At 44.1% G+C, this 13,801-nt stretch overlaps 1 long non-coding RNA gene across 2 annotated transcripts in view; it reads left to right on the top strand.

Annotated features, from left to right (window-relative positions):
* Window positions 1-13,801, top strand: part of LOC126528302 (uncharacterized) — a 39,919-nt gene that overhangs the window by 17,506 nt on the left and 8,612 nt on the right. The window contains exons 2-3 of one of the 2 annotated variants that reach the window (XR_011890042.1): window positions 9,678-9,855; window positions 9,939-13,144. This is a non-coding gene — a long non-coding RNA (uncharacterized lncRNA). Of the gene's footprint in view, window positions 1-9,677; window positions 13,145-13,801 lie in introns of both variants that reach the window. The other variant, XR_011890041.1, reaches the window with a different exon arrangement.

A 13,801-nucleotide genomic window follows, 5' to 3' on the forward strand; every position in this document is an offset into this window, starting at 1 on the left:
GGCTGAGCTACTTGAAGGCTGGAGTGAGCAGAACGTGATCAGTGTAAAACAAATCAGAATGAAACACCATGGTAAATACGAACTAAGCATCTTATTCTGACATTCGGTTCAAGTGTGCTGCCCGAAGCAATCGAGGCACGCTATGTGAAGATCAGGTTCAGGCCATATATTCCAAACCCCCACCGATGCCTCAAATGACACAGGTTCAGCCACAGTTCTCAGAACTGCCAAGGCTGACCAACCTGCACCAAATGTAGCAACCATGAACATCCATGTGAATCATGTGAGAACGCTCCACACTGTGTGAATAGTAATGGGAGCACGCCACGTACTTGCTGTCCTGCCAATCTTAGAAAAAAGGAGAAATAGTGGCAATCAAAATCAAAACGTATTTAGTTTTAAGAAGCACACAGGCGAGTACTTTTCCTATTAAAGAATAGCTTTGCCGAAGTAGGGCATTAGAGCACAGCGCCACAAGGGCCTCTGGTGCAGTGGTTGCCGAGGAAAATGATTTCTACTTTTCCATGTATTTAGATAGGAGGCCCCTAGCTGAAGCATCCTTTAAAAGTATGTGCAGAGCAACAGCCCCTTGATAGGAAATGTGCACGAAATGGAGATTACAATGGCCCATTTAATTTGGCTCAACTGAAAACTTCTCTCACTTGTTGCAACAGCTCAGTGCCAGGCGGTGGCTGTATCATGTATGAAATGATCATGCACTTACACCCCAAAACACGAAAAACACTTCTCTCACTTTTTTAATGTCATGTGGGCTGCTGGGTACATTCCATAGTCTTGAAAAGAAGCAATAGTAATTTCCATACTTAAACAAGGCAAGGACCTGCCCTTAACTAGCAGCTACAGACTTTTTTTTGATAAGCCATCTCTGTAAGCTTTTTGAAAAGATCATAAACAGGTGGCTTGTCCACCTCTTAGAATGTAAGAGAATACTAGATTCTTACCAAGAAAGTAAATCGACAAAAGACCATCTTTTCTACATTGAGTCAAATGTGAGGTATGTGTTCATGCACAAACAGTTTTTAATGTGTGGGCATTCTTTGGCCAGCTCCCCAGCCCCGTCATGGAAAAAGTATAATTCCTTGTATCAGAACAAAAATGCATAATATGTAAAGTTAAGACATTTAATTGTTATGATAATGTAAATGTAGATGATTGGAAGCTTTTAAGCGATAAGGAACAATTTAAAGCAAAAAAAAACAAGAAGATACTACCTTTGAAATGCATATGACTCCTTAGAAAATGTATGGGGAAGCTTATAGTAATGGTGGGCCAACTGAAATTTAGGTGTGGTCCAACTTGAAATTTGGGGGTGGGCCAACTTGAAATTTGCATGTGGGCCAACTTAAATTGAGGGATGGGTCAACTTGAAGTTTGGGGCTGGGGTTGGTCTATTTGAAATTTGGGGGTGGACCTACTTAAGTTTTTCTCGGGATCATCATCAGCTATTTATATGTCCACTCCAAGATGAAGGCCTCCCCCTGCGATCTCCAATTACCCCTGTCGTGAGCCAATCAATTTCAACTAGTGTCCATGTATTTCCTAATTTCATAGCATCACGTAGTCTTCTGTCGTCCTCGACTGTGCTTCCCTTCTCTTGACACCCATTCTGTAACCCTAATGGTCTGCCGGTTATCTAACCTGTACATTACATGACCTACCCATCTCCATCTTTTTCTCTTAATGTCAATTAGAAATATTGGCTATACCTGTTTGCTCGCCGATCCAAATCGCTCTCTTTCTGTCTCTTAACATTATGCCTAGCATTGTTCGTACCATCACTCTTTGTGCGGTCCTTAACTTGTTCTCAAGCTTCTTTGTCAGACTCCAAGTTTCTGCCCCATATGTCAGCACCGGTAAAATGCACTGCCTGTACACCATCCTTTTCAGTGATAGTGGTAAACCTCTAGTCAGTAGCTGAAAATGTCTGCCATATGCACTCCAACCCATTTTTATTCTTCTTTAAATTTCTTTCTCGTGATCAGGGTTCCCTATGAGTAATTGACCTAGGTAAACATGCTCCTTCACAGACTCTAAAGGCTGATTGGCAATCCTGAATTCTTGTTCCGTTGCCCAGCTATTTATGATTATCTTTGTCTTGTGCATATTAATCTTTAACCCCACTCTTACACTCTCTCTGTTAAGGTCCTCTATGATTTGCTGTAATTCGTCTCCAGTGTTGCTGAACAGGAAAATGTCATCTGCAAATCAAAGGTTGCTAAGACATTCACCGTGGATCCTTACTCCTAAGCCTTCCCAGTTTAATTGCTTGAATACTTCTTCTAAGCATGCAGTGAATAACATTGGAGAGATTATGTCTCCTTGTCTGACACCTTTCTTTATAAGTATCTTCCTACTTCTGTTGTGTAGAATTAAGGTAGCTATTGAATCTCTGTAGATATTTTCCAACGTATTTATGTAAGCGGCCTGTACTTCTTGATTATGTAATGCCTCTATAACTTCTGGTATCTCTACTGAATCAAATGCCTTTTTCATAATCTGTGAAAGCCATATAGAGAGGCTGATTGTAGTCTGTGGATTTCTTTATTACGTGATTAATCACATGGATGTGATCCATTGTACAGTATCCCTTCCTGAAGCCAGCCTGTTCCCTTTGTTGACTAAAGTCCAGTGTTGCCATTATTCTATTGGAAATGACCTTGGTGAATATTTTATATAATACCGGGAGTAAGCTAATGGGCCTATAATTTTTCTATTCTTTGTCTCCCTTTTTGTGGATTAGTATGATGTTTGCATTCTTCTAGTTCTCTGAGACATTTGAAGTCGATACACACTTCGTATTGAGAGCCACCAGTTTTTTAAAGCATTATGTCTCCTCCATCTTTGATTAAATGTACTGTTATTCCATCTGCTCCTGCCACTCTTCGCCATTTCATGTCTTGCAAGGCCCTTCTGACCACATTGATAGCTATAAGAGGAGTTTCTGTATCTTGTTCATTACTGCTTCGAATGGAGGCATTTTGGCTCCTCTGGGTACTGTGCAGGTCAGTATAGAATTCTTCCACTGTTGTTACGATACCTTCGAAATTGCTGATGATATTACCCTGCTCATCTTTCAGTGCATACATATTGGTTCGTCCTATGCCAAGTTACCTGCTCACTGATTTCAGGCTGCGTTCATTTTTTACGGCTTCTTCAGTCTTTCTCATGTTATAATTTCGAATGTCCCTTATTTTCGCCTTGTTGATCAGTTTTGACAGTTCCGCGAATTCTGTCTTATCTCTTGAGTTGGACACTTTTATTCCTTGTCATTTCTTTATTAGGTCCTTTGTTAGGTACTTGGGAGAGCTTACCTACTGGTTGCCTTGGTGCCTTGCCTCCCATTTCGATTGCTGCCTCTGAAGCCAGCCTAGTTACGGTTTCATTCACTACTTCTATGTCATCTTCATATCTCTGTTCTAAGGCTGCATATTTGTTTGCAAGTGCCAGCCTGAATTTGTCTGCTTTTACCCTTACTGCCTCAAGGTTGACCTGTTTCTTCTTGACCAGTTTTACTCTTTCTTTCTTCAAATTGAGGTGACTCTTTGCCCTCACTAACCTATGAGCACTGCACTTTACCCGACCTATCACTCTTACATCCTGCACTATGCTGGGATCAGCAGAAAGTATGAAATCAGTTTAATTTCTTGTTTCTCCATTAGGGAAGCTTTTACAGGTCCACTTTCTGTTGCTACGCTTCTGAAGAAGGCGTTCATTATTCGGAGCTTATTCCTTTCCGTGAATTCTACCAACATCTCTCTTCTAGTGTTCCTTGAATCGATGCCGTAGTTGCCAATTGCTTGTTCACCAGCGTGCTTTTTTCGCACTTTTGCATTGTGAAGTCACTACAGTACACTATTAAAAGTGTGCAGTAAGCTTCCATTGGCAGTATGCCCCGCACACTGTAAAATAGGTGAAGATGCTTATCCCAATAAGGTTGGCGGCGATGCCTGTGAATGCAGCATGCGACGACAGGGGAGGAAATTTGCTGGTACCGGAATAGTAAATTGAATGTGCACTGGCATTTTTATGTGAGACAAGCAGGCGAGTATTGTGGCTACCGTTCCCGATTGCGCATGCCTCGCACCATTTCTTGTTTGCCTGGGACCTTGCAGCCGCAAAATGCATCATATGATTGCAATTTGGCAATGTACTGAGTGTTGGTGCCGAAAGATCATGCTTTCCGGGAACGTATGAACTGATAAAAGAGAAGCCTAACTGTATTGAGTCATTTCTTGCATTCTCGATTGCGAATGTTGGCACCTGGAAATCATACGTAATAGTATTGTATCACTGAAGTTCTGCTGTATGAAACAAAGAGAACAAGGAGCCAGTCCTTTTCTGATGCTCCTCAAGACACAAGTACACTTTCCCAGAAGCACTAATATTTGTATTTCTGTGCGAGAATTGTAAAAGAAATAATGCAGTTGGTGGAGGTATCACCAAGTGGCCGCCCTTTCTTGGAAAACTAAAACCTATAAATTCATTACCTGAATTGTCGCATTGTCAGATTATGCCTCGGTACCTCGGTGTCAGCATCCTCGTCAAAGTGCGCGAGGATGGGTGATTCCTGCAGGCGCTGCCGTAACTCGGTGAAAGCTGCGTCCTGCTCATCCGTCCATACGAAGGGTGTATATTCTTGCGTGAGGCGTATGAGTGGTTCGGCGATCCGGGAGAAGTTAGCGATGAAGCGACGATAGTATGCACACAGACCAAGAAAGCGGCGTACTGCGTTCTTGTCACGAGGAGTCGGAAAAGCAGCAACAGCAGATGTTTTGTCTGGGTCAGGCTGGACGCCATCGGCGTTCACGACATGTCCGAGAAACTTCAACTCTTCGTAACCGAAGTGACACTTTTCTGGCTTTGGTGTGAGATTAGCGGAGCGGAGAGCCTCAAGTACCGCCTCTAAATGCTTCAGATGTTCTTCGAAGGTTGCCGCAAACACGACGACGTCATCTAAGTATACTAAACAACTGTGCCATTTCAGACCCGTCAGAAGTGTCCATCATTCTCTGGAATGTGGCCGGTGCAGAAAACAGGCCGAATGGGAGTACTTTAAATTCATACAGTCCATCCAGGGTAACAAAGGCAGTTTTTTCGCGATCTTGTTCGTCAACTTCGATTTGCCTATATCCACTCTTCAAATCTATGGATGAAAAATACCTAGTTCGTCGCAGTCGATCTAATGCATCATCAATCCGCGGAAGCGGATAAACGTCTTTTTTTGTGACGTTATTCAACTTTCTATAGTCAACACAGAACCGAAGCGTTCCGTCTTTCTTTTTGACAAGGACCACCGGCGACGACCAAGGGCTTTGGGATGGTTGTATGACGTCATCGTCAAGCATTTCTTTCACTTGTGCATTAATCACATTGCGCTCTTTCGCCGATACGCAATAAGGCAGTTGTCGTATGGGACGAGAATCCTCATACGTGATTATTTTTGGTGTCTCGGGATGGGCGTCTGGCGTACCTTAGAAGAAGATGCAAAGCACTCCTTGAACCGAAGTAGCAACTCGCGCAGCGCTTCTTGCTTTTCCTCCGAAATGCCTGAATTGATGTTGATATTGCTGAGTGTCTGAGCTGGGTTGTCCTTTGTCATAGACGCAAAGCATTCAGCAACGTCCGCTATGGGCTCAGCAAAAGCGATAGTAGTACGACGAAACAGGTGCTGATGTTCCTGGCTGAAGTTCGTCACGAGGAGCGCAGAATGTCCACCTCGAAGCATAATGAGACTGCGGGCTGCACATACACCATGAGTCAGCATAAGGGAGGAATTGCCCTCTGCCACAGCTTCGCCGTCGCGCAGATCGTCGCATACAACCGCTACCAGGACACTTGCGCGTGGTGGTAAAGTTACACTGCCGGCGTAAATCCGAAGCGCGTTACGTCGGCAGTTGTCGCGGATGTTCGCTGCTCTCTCTGTCGAAAAAGTCACTGTGCGCTCCCGGAGGTCTATAATGGCACCATACTCTCGCAGAAAGTTGATGCCCAAGATGAGGTCCCGAGAACAATCGCGGAGTATAAGGCAGCTGGCTGGAAACGTACACCCACGAATTTCTACTCTGACCGTGCACATGCGCAACGGTGTTACGATATGCCCGCCAGCAGTACGAACTTGCGTTCCAGACCAAGGCGTGATAACTTTTCTGAGTTCTGTCGCTAGTTTTCCGCACACGATTGAGTAGTCGGCACCCGTGTCCAATAACACACTAACGTGGCGGCCATCGAGCACAACAGGTATGTCTAGCGAGAGTCTGTCGCTGAGTTCGGCTGCTGTCGTCATTGAATCGTTCTGAATAGACCGTGCTCGCGTCGATTGTAGGTCTTCGGAAGGGCGATTATCAGCGGCCTCGCCCCCGAAGGTCGCTGTTCTTAGTTTTCCTGGCGAGGGCTTGGCGATCGTCTCTGCGCTGCCATTGGAGGGCTTCTAGGAGCTGGGGAAGATCGCCTGGGGGACGGCGAGCGCGACTGCCACCGCGGGAACAGTGGCATACCCTGCTGGTTCAGGTACTCTTCAATTGCCTTAGGCCTTTCACCATATCTGGGCCTTGGTGAATCCGCGGCAAAACCTTGCAGTCCGAGGCGGCGGTATGGGCACTCGCGGTATACGTGACAGGCTTCTCCACAGTGATAACACAGAGGCCTTCTGTCCGTGGTACGCCAGACGTCAGATTTCCTTTCGAGCGGGCGCCGATCCTCCATACATTGGATCGGTTGCACTGATGGGAGCGGCGGGACGTATGACGCAGCGTAAGACGTGGCGGGGATGAAATGGGTTGGAGCACGGACAAGGACTCGCCCCAATACTTCCGCATACGACGGCCGCTGCAACTGTGTTGTCACAGGTGGCACATTGCTGCTTGGAGCGGGACCTTGGATCGCTTGCTGCACTTCACTTCTCACGAAGGCAGAAATGGAACGCAGCGTGGGCTGAGGTGGGCAGCTGAGCCGTTGAAGCTCATCACGCACCACCGAGCGGCTAACGTCTCGGAGAATGTCCAGGTTCCCAAAGGCAACCACATCCGTCAGTGAAGCAGCATTCACGTGCCTGTCATACGTAGTGGAGCGCTGGTCCGAAGGTGAAGTAGCGTCCATTTGCCTTTCATAGAAAGCTGAGCGCTGGTTCAGCATCTTTTCCATCGTGGTGGCTTCGGTTAAGAATTCAGCCATGGTCTTCGGCGGGCTTCGAACCAGGCCAGCAAATAGCTGTTCTTTAACTCCCCGCATTAGATGGTGCAGCTTCTTTTCCTCTGACATAGTAGGGTACACCCGACGAAAGAGGCGCGTCATATCCTCTACGTACGACATCACGCTTTCATTCGGCAGATGAATGCGGGATTGGAGCGCCCGTTCGGCTCGTTCACGGCGATCAGCATTGGTGTATGTCTCCAGCAAGGCACGGCGGAACTCGAGCCACGATTTGAGGAGCCCTTCTCGGTTCTCGTACCAAGTGCGAGCACTGTCCTCCAAGCTGAAGTAGACATTTCTCAACTTCGCGGCGTCACTCCATTCGTTTATCTCGGCAACGCGCTCAAATTGGGCTATCCAGTCTTCTACATCCTCGAAGATATCCCCGTGGAAGACTTTCGGCACTTGGAGATTCTGCAACAGGTACTGAGTTGCCGTTGTGGCCGTACCTTGCGTAATGGTTGATAGAGACGTCGATGTTCCTTCTATAATGGTCCGTGGGGGCGTCGATGTTGTTGCGGAGCGATGATCAAGCTCCGGAGGCAATCCTCGGATTCACCTGCTGGCCTGGTGAACAGGGGTGTCCACTAGTATAGGGCTGGTACTCCTGCTACCTGGAGGGGTTTGTGGCATCGGATGAACCGTACCCGGCACCTCCACCAGTTTTGTCACGAAAAGACAAATGAAGATGCACCCGGCGTCGGCGAGACAGACAGCTGTACAAGATGGCGTACACAAAACTCAAGCCGGCATCCTCAGCCTCTACTACTTCTTCTTCAGCGCCCACCTCTTGCCGAGCGCGCGTTCCAGTCACTTCTTTCTCAGCGCTGGCGCGTTACACCTAGCGGCAATATGCTGTTCACTATGGCGTGGTAATCCTGAAGCATGGCAGTATTGTATGGTCATAGAGTCTTGAATCAAGGCCATAAAGTATGCCTTTTTATGTCTCGTGCCACTACAGTTCCATTTGTGAGGTGGTGTTACAGCTGTCTGAGAGGGAGGACGCAGTCCCTCCTTGTCATCCATCTACCTAGAATGAATATTCCTGTTGGTGATGCGGCCGGTGTGCCTAGTATGCCTGTCATATGGGCAAATTTAGTGTCACTTTGAAGGGGTGCACTTCACCTTTAGTGTCATTCACAGGCTGTCAGAGGGAAATGCTTAGTGACACTCATTGTAGAGCATGTTTGCCTACAAGTCTAATGGTCAAGCTCACTTGATGGTCAAGCTGCGTCGAAGTGTGTAGCCTCAATGGCAGAGCTTTAAATATAAAAAATACTCAGTGGTCGGTCAGCACTAATTCTGAAACCTTTTCTATTAATTTTTTTATGTGTTTTAAGTGTCCCTGCTTATCAAAGATTGGCATTCTTTCTCTGCCAACGAAATCATTATTTTCTTAGGCGCCAGCACTTCATAACTGTCGGCACTGTCAAACACGCAGTGCATCGCTTTGCTGTTGGATGTAATGTCATCTGGTCTTCGCTCCTGACAATTGAGTATGTTAACAGTATTTTGCAGTGTTGACTAAAATGACAAGCATGTAATGTGCTGTCTCATTTGATACTGTCATCGTTTTGAGAGGACACTTTTCTTTCTTGTCTAGCAGTGCTCTGTCGAAGTGACACTCGCTGTGGTGAACTGAACTTGCTCAAAGTACTAAATTTGCCCGCTTGACTTGGGCATAAGTGTCGCCACAATAACATGGCGTAGGGTTTCAGCTACTAGCCTTGGTAGAAATTGGTGATGTGGCAGTGCATTTTATTGCGTTCTCGTTGACTTGTAATAGCTGAGCATGCCATTAATCAAACATTCCTTTATTAGCAAAGAGTTGGACATAATAGTTCTACGGAAACCCGTAAGGTGGAGAGAAGTAATTAATAAAGGGAAAATGGAAACATCCACCCAATCGTAGCAATTCCTTTGTAGCAATTGCTACAATTGGGTGGATGTCTCATTTTCCCTTAATAATTAGCAAAGAGGCTCCTAAGGGGTGTGGTAGCTTTCAAGAAGGGGCCAACTTGTGTTTACATAGTGGCGGTGATCTGGTGATAGATTTTGCTGCGTTGTGTTATCACATTTGTAAGAGCAACCGTTTGTTTTTCCATGTGAAGTTGAGTGCTGCCAAAGGCAGTGGGATGTTGTGAAGTAGTATGATAGATGTGGCTACTTGTTAATTTATTTGGAAGCATTATTATTTTATGGGAACATTAAATGTATCGCCCTCTGGCCCAGTAGAAATGAAGGGTAATAATAATGAGTGTAAGTAAAGCTAGTAGTGGCCTTGAAGCCCAGCTTTGCATGCAAAGTTCCTCAATGACACTGATGTGCACTGGATGGCAACCTGAATGGCTGGCTTTCTCTGGTCATGTTGACCAGATGGCAGGCTTTTGTGTTCCCTTCTGGTTCATCCAAGGCAGTGGTATTTCCACAACAGATGACTGCAACTGCGGTGCACTCCTGTGTTGCAGGTCCGACAGTAGATGGCGGGCGCTGCAGAAGAGGGCGTTTTGTCCCGCAGAGATGCACCTTTCTTGATGACACCTCTCCATACTGTGTCGGCCTCTTCAAGGTGGCCCTCTACCAGACCAGGGCATCATCCTCCGTGAGGGCTACTCCTATCATAGCTTCTGAACTGACCTGAAGACGGTGAGGGAGCTGCTTGGTGAGGTGTTACGTGGCACACCTGCTCGAAGCTCCCTTTTAGCATGCATTCTGTCTTGTTTTCTTAGGTCCCATAGACCGATGTGCTGCATCGTCCATCAGCGCAGATAAGTGGCAGAGGAACAGCTTGTTATTGGCTTCATTTCCAAGACAGCCCTGCTTGCATGCCCTGTACTATGTTTCATACTTAGCAGGCAATGCTGTGGAACTTATGCAAGTAGTAGTACCATCATGGAAGTTTCCCTTCACGCCTTTCGCTGTGCAACTGTTTTTCATCTGTCATGCTTTCTATGGAGATAACTGCTTCGTGTATGTGGACAATAGGTTACCTTAAGTTGCTTAATCTAGTTGGATCCTCGATTTTGGTGTTTTATAAATTTTTAAATTTGGAGGCAAAATTGGGTGTTATTTTTAAAGTGGAAAACTGGAAAAATTAAGATCTCTCTTTTGTCTGATAGCCCAAATTTCAGAATCTTTTCGGTAACCTTCACAAAAAAATAAAATGCAGGCAGTAGTTTTATTTTTGACACAAGCATTTTATTTAACAACCAAATTAATTACAGGAACATGTAATTGCAAAGAAAACTGCTCGCGAGTCGTGATGAATTTATCTACACAAATCTTCAGTGTAAGGTATTATTAGCACTCTTAAACAAACCAAATACACACGAAAAGTAGAGGCGTATTTAAAGATCTCTTACCTAATTTGCTCTTTGCACTATGAGTTGTGTGTGCACAACTCATAGTGCACACAGGCATGCAGAGGTGCAATGCTTGTAATTACAAGCCATTGTTAACGTACATTATTATTTGCCTTTTCATCATTCTTGGTCTATCCTAGAGCTGTCAGAACTTAGCCAAGAGAAACATGCGCTCAAGCTCATGCTTACTGTAGCTATGATCGTTTATAACTTGAATTTTTCATTCCTTCTGATATTGTTATAAGTCACGTGCACTGTATGCGCTCAGTCATCTAGCGAGTCACGCACAGCCACGGTCAGGCTAGAGGTGGAGACACACTTTCCCCCTGTAGCATGCGCCTGTCGAAATGACCGGGCGCCCACTCTCCCTCGCACTGGAGGAGGTGTTGCTGGGGTGTAAACATGGCTCACAGTATGCATTTCCGGCCCTGAAAGTTACTTCTGGCACATTTAACAAACAAAAGCACAGCCTTCGAGATTTGCTATTTTTATTCTGAGCTACTAGCCAGCTTCTCGCCTCTGCAAGTTCTTTACTAACACGACATATGGCGCTGCGCTGTTTGCTGAATACCACACACCTACGCAGCTTCGCTAAACCTGATCATCCCATTTTCTCGACTGCGTTTTTGCCACTCAAGCTCCTCTCGAACAGAAGGATACATTTAAATGATGACTTCTGCCTTTTGTAGTTTTGAATAAGTTTACTAGCCATGAAAGCTCCAAGTACATGCTTGAAAAGGCAGAAAGTTTTGGTAAATCTAAGCTGTGGTACGAAATTACTTGGCTAAATTGCAAAAAATGAATTTCGTATTCAATAGAACTGAGATCAGGATACCAAAATAGTTTGTTACATCAGGATTTTGGTAAATTTTGGTTCATGGTATTTAGCTTTGACTGCATTGTTCTGTTCAAGTACTATAAAAAACAGCAAAAGCTTTCACAGTTCACTGGGAGAAATACTGGTGCAACTGAAGACATTCGAATTAATCCGCTGCATAAAAAACCCCAGTTGTACAGACACACATATCCCTACGCGAACATATGAACCTGTTCACATTTGCACAATAGCTTTCAGTCAGTAAATTAGATTTTGCCTTAGACAGCCTGTAAGGATACTGTCTTAATCTCGATGAAGCGGTTTATCATTTCGCAAGTCTCACCGTGTTTCGATTCCTTTTGCACTGATGCGCAGTGCTCTAGTACTTCACTTACCTCCTTCACTGAGCACTAAACTGTACTATGAGCGTCTGCACACACGCATGCTGTTTCTTTGTTAGATTACTGTCATTGTCATGGTGCACCAGATGTGACCAACATTTCTTTTTTCTTGTAATTTAAAAGCTTCAATAGAGCTGTAATGCAGTTGATAAGTGCATCAATTGTGATTAATAATATAACTAACCTGCTGTTGCCAAATAGACTCCATTACACCTTTACATGTTAATTTGTTTAGAAATTTAAAACATATGGTATAATATATTTGGAGGTCATCATTATACAAGGCTTCTTTTAGAAGTGATTCAAAAATGTTCTATAAGAACACAAGCAATTGGAAACTAAGTGTTATACAAGTGACTGATCTGGTTACATTTTTCTCCCTTTTGTCACAGCAAGGCGTCATCGCCACCTTACAACCGCCAAGAACCAGGCGTTGCAGCAGAAGCACCTCATTTCTTGCGATCAATTTGACTTTGTCACCACCTGACAGTTTGAGAATTTTTGTATTTCATAAGGAAGAGTAAGGAATGGCAAACTGGTCCTGGACGAAGTAAAGCCGCATAAGTACATCTGCGTATGTGTGTGGATGCCTTTCTGTTTGTGCCCAGTTTGCACTCCTTTATTCTTCCTTTTGACAAAAGCTGCGATTTTAGTATTGTATCTTATTAATGCCACTCTTAGCAGTTCACTGTTGCAAACAGCTTTGTTTCACTCTTTCCCTACCAACATGTGTGTCACTGGTACATGGAAAATATTATATTTGAACTGCTGCTACATACTACATTTTTACAACTTGGGAAACTTGTTCTTGTTAGTGGCTGTCACTTTGTGAATGTTTGTGCAACTGTGTGTCTGATCTTTCAGTAATGTTGTTTGGTGCACGATATGATGTCGTCTTCTTTATTTTTAGTCTTGTGATTGACTTGCCTGTGTTTTCTAGCACTAGTGCACCTTTTTGCAGTTTATCTTATGATTTCAAGATTTTTCCTGTGCCTGGGCATACCTTTACAACAATTGAGTATTTTAATTGGTAATTTCACTCGCACTGTGTGTTTCACAGCGCTATATAAACGATTCTATATTGAATGTGCATTGTTTATTCTGGTTGATATTTTAATACTTGCAATAACGGCATCTAATCTTTTGGTATTAATATATTCGGTATGATGCAACGAGAAAAGTTTACTGATTGCACTTGAAAATTGTTTCTTTATTGCCATAATACAGTTTTAAGATATTCTTGACTAATTGCAATTTTCAGCTGATTGATTGATCCATGTTGTTATCTTAAACCTCTATTGATGCAGCTACATTATCAGGAGTCCTCCAGCCACCAGTGGGCCATGTTTCTCCAGGTATGCATATATGTATGAATTTGTGTTTTGTCTGAGCTGTGCAATGATATACAGTTAAACCTCAGCATAACGAGCTTCAATGTAAAGAAATCCTCAATGTAAGAAAGTATGTACCTTTTAATAATTTCTTGCTTAGAGAACTCCACGTATCTCGACGCTCAATATAACGAAGGGCTTTATATAAGATTTGAATACTACAATGAAATGTCACTGCTACTGTAAAGGAATATCGAAACAATTAATGGAAACCCCCACAGACACAGATGATTTTCGCATAGCTGAATTACATGTTTCTAGCACACCGCACTAGAAACAGCGGCTGCCAAAGCACAGCAGCGTAACGGGAAGACCTTCCTGCCATCGTGGCCGATATAAATTCGAAATGCAATAAGATCCTTTCACAAGCCGTATGTTGTTAAGCGGTGTGCAAGGATTACGACAAGGATAGTGGCGAATGAGCTTACTGTCAATAATAGAAATAGATCACATTGACAACATTCGCTTCTACATGCATCTCCTTTTTATTTGTATTTTAGAATGTTCAAGTCGATTCGCAATGGATTTTACCTTTCTTTTTTTTCGAAGGTATTTTATATGCTACGCATTTCACTAATCCCTCCCTCCTGTTAAAACTGGATTAAGCAGTTTCTCTTTGTT

The sequence above is a fragment of the Dermacentor andersoni genome, chromosome 9 (genome assembly GCF_023375885.2).
Source record: "Dermacentor andersoni chromosome 9, qqDerAnde1_hic_scaffold, whole genome shotgun sequence".
Classification (NCBI taxonomy): Eukaryota; Metazoa; Arthropoda; class Arachnida; order Ixodida; family Ixodidae; genus Dermacentor; species Dermacentor andersoni.